This window comes from Entelurus aequoreus, linkage group LG13 (assembly GCF_033978785.1).
Source record: "Entelurus aequoreus isolate RoL-2023_Sb linkage group LG13, RoL_Eaeq_v1.1, whole genome shotgun sequence".
Classification (NCBI taxonomy): Eukaryota; Metazoa; Chordata; class Actinopteri; order Syngnathiformes; family Syngnathidae; genus Entelurus; species Entelurus aequoreus.
The window spans coordinates 38,883,475-38,891,103 of record NC_084743.1 but is presented as its reverse complement, the minus strand read 5'-3'; positions in this window follow the sequence as shown (position 1 = coordinate 38,891,103).

Here is a 7,629-nt window from a genome sequence, read left to right as displayed (position 1 = left end):
GTGAGGGACTAGCAGTATTTTCCTGCACATCTTTTGAAAGTCAAAAAATTCAGATAAACTTGTAAGTAAATAACCAGTTTAAGTTGACTGGAACATTTTTGTAGAAACGTTGTTCTATTTTAAATTTATGTTTAGGTTCACGCTCAGCAGTGAAACTGGAGGAGGTGGTCAACAACAAGTCCCTGCTAAAAGATATCGCCATGCTGTCGGGTGAACACCAGACTTCCAAGGTGGAGGCGTTCCATAGCCTTGTCATACAGGTGAGAATTAGACTGATCGCCTGTAGGTGGTGTCGGTGGTTACCACCTGCCACTAGGACTTTGGTGGCCAGGGAGCAAAATACTAGAGCATACTAAATGAAGCCTTGATACAGTCAGTGTAAGCAAGAGAATGTTGGAGGTCCAACATAGTGGCTGGCATCTTGGTGAGAAAGATTGCAAACAATTCTGGCGTGGTGTTAACATTGAAAACAAAACAGCTTCATTACTGCAGGAGATCAAGCTTTAATAGCTGACTATTAACAGTTTAATACACAAACATTTGTATTCAAATTTACAAACAATTTATAAATTTACACACACATTGTATGGACGCATGACTGAATAAAGTGTCTTTTATCTTATACAGTTCGCACCGAAAATGTATGTCTTCTCATACATCGGAATGCTGTGCAGGTATGTTTCCACACTAATCTAAGTGTCACTAGTGTGTGCCATACTTTAGTACTAATTATTACATTATTCTGTTACCACACCTAGGAACCTGCTTGCTGGGCTGCACTGGAACGAAAATTCGAGCCGCCCTATAGCCACTACACAAGCGGGTGCTGAGCGCTATGCAGTACGCTACCCGAAGTATAAAGCAGGGGGCCATGTGGTCAAGAAAATCGCGACAGAGCCAACATACCATAAGTGTAGAGGACACAAAACATGTAAACACTTGACACTTTGTATCATGATAATAATACTGTCAAGTTTCACTCTCCATGAGTATATTATGTTGTGAGCAGGAACATGTACAATTGTATTTTGCAGGCTACGTAGATGACTTGATCAGGGAGGTTGTTGCTGGCTGCAGACAGACCCCTGACGAGAGAACACCACTCAGCGTCACTGTGGATGTGCCTCCCTTCCTCTGCGATGAACTGGAGAAGCCAGACAAGGAGGAAGCCATCGCCAAGCACAGGAGTCGCTTCGGTAAGTGTGAAATGCCCTCCCGGTAACAGTTAGAGATGCTACCTCAGTAGAAGCATTTAAGTCCCATCTTAAAACTCATTTGTATACTCTAGCCTTTAAATAGACCCCCTTTTTAGACCAGTTGATCTGCCGTTTCTTTTCTTTTCTCCTCTGCCCCCCCCCCACGTGGAGGGGTTATTCCGGTGACCATGGATAAAGTGCTGGCTGTCCAGAGTTGGGACCCGGGGTATACCGCTCGCCTGTGCATCGGTTGGGGACATCTGCGCTGCTGACCCGTCTCCGCTCGGGATGGCCTCCTGCTGGCTCCACTGGACCCTCACTAATATGTTAGACCCACTCGACATCCATTGCTTTCGGTCTCCCCTAGAGGGGGGGGGTTACCCACATATGCGGTCCTCTCCAAGGTTTCTCATAGTCATTCACATCGACGTCCTACTGGGGTGAGTTTTCCTTGCCCGTGTGTGGGCTCTGTACCGAGGATGTCGTTGTGGCTTGTACAGCCCTTTGAGACATTTGTGATTTAGTGCTATATAAATAAACATTGATTGATTGACTGATTGATTGATTGATTGATTTTATTGATTAAGTACAGTGGCCATGTAGATTCTGTTGCAGTCACTGCACGTCTTGGAACCCCGTGTAGTCCATCGATGGGAATGTTGTCCTAATCTTATGTACTACACAAGCTGGTAGTACCACCCTTATGTCCTTTCCCAGATATCCCCAGCAGAAGCGGACAAACTGTCGATAGGCTGTGTGTCGTCTCCGCCTGCAAGTAGCAAATGATGGCAGCTGTTATTATCCGGACATGGATACACAGTGACTCACTGTTCTCTGAGATTCAAAAGACATTGTCATGCATTCTATTCATTTGTCATTTACTGTTGCAGTAAATTGTAAATATTGTTGACATCTACGGTCCATCTATGTAATACTTCTATGATATATAATGTCATGTGCATTGTAGCACAGTACATTTCACAGAATAAGAATAAGATAAGAAAGTGCTCATTCTGACTTATCTTCCAAAGGTTGATAGAATAAAGAATTATTTAAACTTATTAGTGCCTCACTCATTTTGCTGTTGCTGCAGCATGCCATATTGCTGTTTGTAGGCGTTATACGCTGTCTGCAGCACCCATTCATCCAGACACACAGATGGAAAGCCATGGTGGTCTATGATGCACGTCTTCACCCCCTCCTCCTCCATCGTTCTGGTCACTGCCTCTATTTCACTACAGCAGACACACTCAGCCACTGTCTCCATGTTCACACAGTTTTGACATGTACACCTGGAAATAGAAATGTTCATAATATTTGTAAATCAATTCATATTATTGACACCTGCAATCTGCAAACATGTGGAATAATTAATATTATCATTGTCTTGTTGTGGATCTTATTAATCTGCATGCATATTTTTAGTATTGCCGGTATATGGAGCTGTGGCCCATAGAAATAATGGGTAATTAATTAGGTTTGACATTGTGTCAATGATAGATACTTAGTGTATAGATAGGCCTGGGGTGTAAGTTGTAACACTAACAGTAACAGTGCAAGACTAGGCCACAAACTAAAACTAGTCTATAAATAAATAACATATTACCATTCTGTATTCTCAAGGCGATCTATGTCGTGTGCTCCTCCAGCATCAATAGCAGCAGCGTCCTCCTGACCGTCTTCATCAGCGTCGGGTTCAAAGCGATATGGCTCTATCCCTCTCACAGCTTCTTCCCTATCTGAATCGCTTCCACTCCCCACTAGTCCTTCACTTGCACTTTCCTCATCCACAAATCTTTCATCCTCGCTCAAATTAATGGAGAAATCGTCGCTATCTCGGTCAGAATCGCTCTCAGATCTGGCGGCCATCATTGCAAACAATAGGGAGCTTTGCGGATATGTTCAATTGTCCACGTCACGCTACTTCCGGTAGGGGCAAGGCTTTTTTTTGTCAGATACCAAAAGTTGCTATCTTTATCGTCGTTTTTCTATTCTAAATCCTTTCAGCAAAAATATGGCAATATCGCGAAATGATCAAGTATGACACATAGAATAGATCTGCTATCCCCGTTTAAATAAAAAAATTTCATTTCAGTAGGCCTTTAATGTACACATCTACGGAACAATTAACAATATCTCATGCTAAACATGATCCAGCATATAAATAAATACATTACAGCTCTCTCTTGCACCTCCATGATTAAATAACACGTCTAAATTAAGACCACTTGGTCCAGTCCACTGGTCACATGACCTTCGCAAAGCGCGCCAATGCGCGCTTATATGGTGTCATCTAAACGTGCTGTGTCCTTTTGGTTTCAATGGGACACAAAGATGACTGCCTACTGCTCGGTGAGTCCCTTGTTTGCGCGCTTGTGTCTCGCATTGTGGTGTGGACCCGACTACACACCACTCAAAAACGTGGTGTGTAGTCACAACACTGTGACATTGTCTTTGTGACAGCACGCTTGCTCCCGCTGTCAACGTGCAGGTGCGTCCTCGCTCTCCTGGCCAAAAAGAGAGAGAGGGACATGCAGGTCCTCAAGTTATGACGCAAAATAAAAAGCACCGTCACATAATAACTATTATTAATAAACTAGATGATGCAAGTTCAGCAGAATATGCTTGCGGATGGTCCGATGCTGAAGCTGAATTGAAATTGTGAGGGAGAGTAAAATTTAGAAAGGCTTTAAAATTCTGCACTCATAATGACAATGTGGAAAATGTGTTTTTGTTTGTTTTTTTAATACTTTTTTGCAAATGTATTAAAAATAAAAAAATAAGATATTGTCACTTCCTGTTTCCAGTAATCACTTCCTGTTTCCTGTTCGGAGTTTGTGCGTGTCTGACTGTTTCCAGCCTGTTTTCAATGTGGAGCTGTCGAGTTTGACGATCACTTTGTGCAAAACCAGCACATCTTTTTTGTACATCTTTTTTGTGCAGTGGCTCGGGTCGAGTGCTTGGCTGTGACATTTTGCGGTTTGTGTCAATCAGTGCTGCGGGCTAGCACACCGAAGCCGGCTAGATTAGCAGCCTGAGATACAGAGGTGTGGATTTTTTCTGTTGCTGGATGCTTCAGCATATAGACAATCAAAATGCCTCCACCAAAGAAAGGCCCGACATCGGAGGAGTTTGAGTCTGTGCAGCGATGTGACTGTGGTCAGAACGCAGCAGGAGCAGCTTCTGGGGCTACTGGAGGAGGTGAAACAGCTACGCCTCCAGAACGCAGAAAAAGACGGGCACATTGTGGACCTGGAGCAGAGAGTGGACGAGCTGGAGCAATACTCCCGCATGAATGATATGGTCATCACCGGCATTAAGATCAAGCCGCACTCCTACGCGTGTGCGGTCGCCGCGGACAGCGGGGAGCCCAGCGAGCAGGAGACACCGTCGATGGAGCAGCAGGTGGCTTCCTATCTCCACCAGCTGTCATTATGAGATTTACAAACCGGAAAAAGAAAATTGTACTACTGAAGCAAGTGTAGTGGAATTTCTGACCTTTGAACCATATTCTGTGTCTGTCAAGAATGTCTGCTCGTTTCTGTCTTTTCTATTCTGAACCATTGAAGGACCATATGTGGGTAAAAGTTGAATATATGGTCGGTCTGACCATTCTACAAAATGTTTTGATTGTTTATTATGACTAAGGGATTCAAGGATGTTGCAGAACAAACAGGTCCAAAACAACAGGACCTTGACGCATGAGGGAAACAGATACAATGGCCAAGTGACAAGGGCTATGTGTTATTTGCTTGATTCTCGAGTCCTCCGGAGGACGTTGTCTGTCTGCATGGGCAATTCAATCCAACTTTGTACTTTTTGATTATGGGTAAATAAACATTTCGTACTAAATTCACTTTTGTTGCTGTTTGAGCTTCGGACCATCCACCACATAAAATTGGCGTCACGAACAGGATGGTCTAGAACGCTGCAGGTCGATATCAGGACTCTCAGGCAGACAGAGGTTTGCACGTGCGCATCTAAAGGTAAGCAATTTTGCTTAATGTGTAAATCTGTCTGTCTGGAGATGATCGGGGCTGGTAAGACTAAATGCTGAACCTGTTTTTGATAAAAGATAGGTCTAGCTAGGTTCTCCAAAAACAACCTGGAATGGGGTATATTATGGTTGGATTGGGTTGTTTATCTGTGATTATATTGTCTGTGTGTTTGTTTGAAAACTTGTGATTTTTGTTTAACAAAGGGGAATTGTTACTAGAATTGTGGTGGTTTGGAGTGTGTTGCGCAGACTATTTGAGACAAATACAGTTTTAACCTCTTCCTCCCTCTGGCGTCGTCAGCAGAGGGGTTTTTCTCCTGCAACTACACTCGGTTGGCGGTTTGAATACAGCTAAAGTAAAGGCAATTTCACTGGCCAGGTGGTACATTTGACTATAAAAAATTTTTTTTTTGAAAGTCTGCGAAAGTGCAACACATTTGTTTATGTGGAAGCTGCAGGGATAGAGGCCCCATTTTCAGTGACTTTCAGGGACTCCGGTAAAGGAGATCGATTGATCTGTCACGACGTTCTGATTAGTGTGCTGCAGTTTAGACAGATGAAGATCGGGCTCCATACGGTCGAGCTTTGGTGAAACTTGGTGAAACTTTATGGAACTGACCAAACACGATGTCTGCAGGATTGTTGGGTGATTCCCAGTGATTGTACGGCGCCTTAGGCCGGTTTTCCGTGTTGGTCAGGGTGGTAACGTAGGGATAACTGGGCTGAACGGGTTAAACGCCGTTTATGAGTAAGGGACCTGCGTGTTATAAGACGGCCGTTCCACAAAAAGCACGCGTGCATAGTTGTTTATATTTGTCCTGACATGGGGTGGTTTGTGATTTGTTAATGTGTGTGTATATTAGTGAATGTTGAGAAGTGTGTGTGAGTGTGGAGTGATTCAGTTTTTGTTGGTACATTTATATATATGCGTATTTTAATAACACTTGTGTATGTACCTGCGGGTCTGGTCTGTTTTATTTCCCTCCTTTGAAAGGCAAGCATTACTCCCACACTCCCGCATCCCCCCTTCACGCTTTCTCTCTCACATCCCTGCTAATCTGTAAAAGTGTGAAATTGTCCAAAATGTGTGTGTTTATGAGAAGATAGACAAAGTTTATGTTCAGAAATCATATGAGTGAATGATCCATCCATCTATTTATCTTCTTCCGCTTATCGGAGGTTAGATCGCGGGGGCAGCAGCCTAAGCAGGGAAGCTCAGAATTCCCTCCCCCGAGCCATTTTGTCCAGCTCAGAGTGAATGATAAATGTTGTTTATTATTATTAGGTTCTGATATAATACAGCTGTGCTTCTGGGTGAGAAAAATAGTTGACTGTTGAGGTTGTTTTTAACTGTGCTGGTGATCCACCCGGTTGTCTGGGTGTGATTGTGACTGTGCGATATTATAGTTTTGTAAGAAGGGTCTGAGATTTTGATTACGGAAAAAAAAAAAAGGCTCGCTCTTTGTTGATTTTTTGTGTGCGCATGTGACGCAGTAAGAAGAAGAAGAGGCTCTGTTTAGGAGACATTTTGAGATAAGAGGTGTGTCGTTGTGACGAGGGCGTGTGACGAGGCTGTGTGACGTGCTGCACGTTAGACGTGGGCCGGAGAGAAGTGTCACTGTTAACATAGCATTGGTTAGCATAGCATAGCATAGTTTAGCATAATTTAGATTAGCATAAGATTAGTTTAGCATTGAGCTAGGTTAGCAAAAATTAGCTTACTGAGGCCTAGTAAGGCTAGGTTAGCATTTAGCTTGGCATTACAAAATATGAGTGGACAGCTGTACTCAATCTGAAGAGAGTGCTGACAGGTTGGTTTTGATAATAAGTAAAACAAAAGATATATGAATAAATAAACATTTAAATGTCAATAAATACATTTGGATTGTGGGACATTGAAGCATTGTTTGATTCATTATTCATTATTTTTATGTGTTTAGTATACTGTTTTGTACAGCCTTGATGCACTGCTGATCCATACAGTTCCTGTGTGGGAGTTAAGACAAACACACACACACGCACACACATCATAGATTAGAACACATGGTATCTTTGAATTAATATTTATATAGCAAATACATTAAATAAAGTTAATTAAGTAAATTCAATAAAAGTGAATTTAAATTTGATAAAGGTAAATTGATTATTTAAATATATTGACATTTTAATTATTTTAAGAATAATCACGATAAAATAAAATAAAAATGTATATTCTAAAACATTTTTTACTTTTATCTGTGCAACTGGTATTACTCATAAATTGTAAACGTTTATAGTCACACCTGTGTAAATCATGGAGTCTGAGTCGCAGGTGAGGAAGAAGTACAGACAAAAGTAGCCACACTCAGCGCTCCAGTCATAACAAAACATAGAGCAGCGTTAAACAAATTCTAATCAGAGGACATACTAAGTTATGAGAACTTAAGTAAACAGACA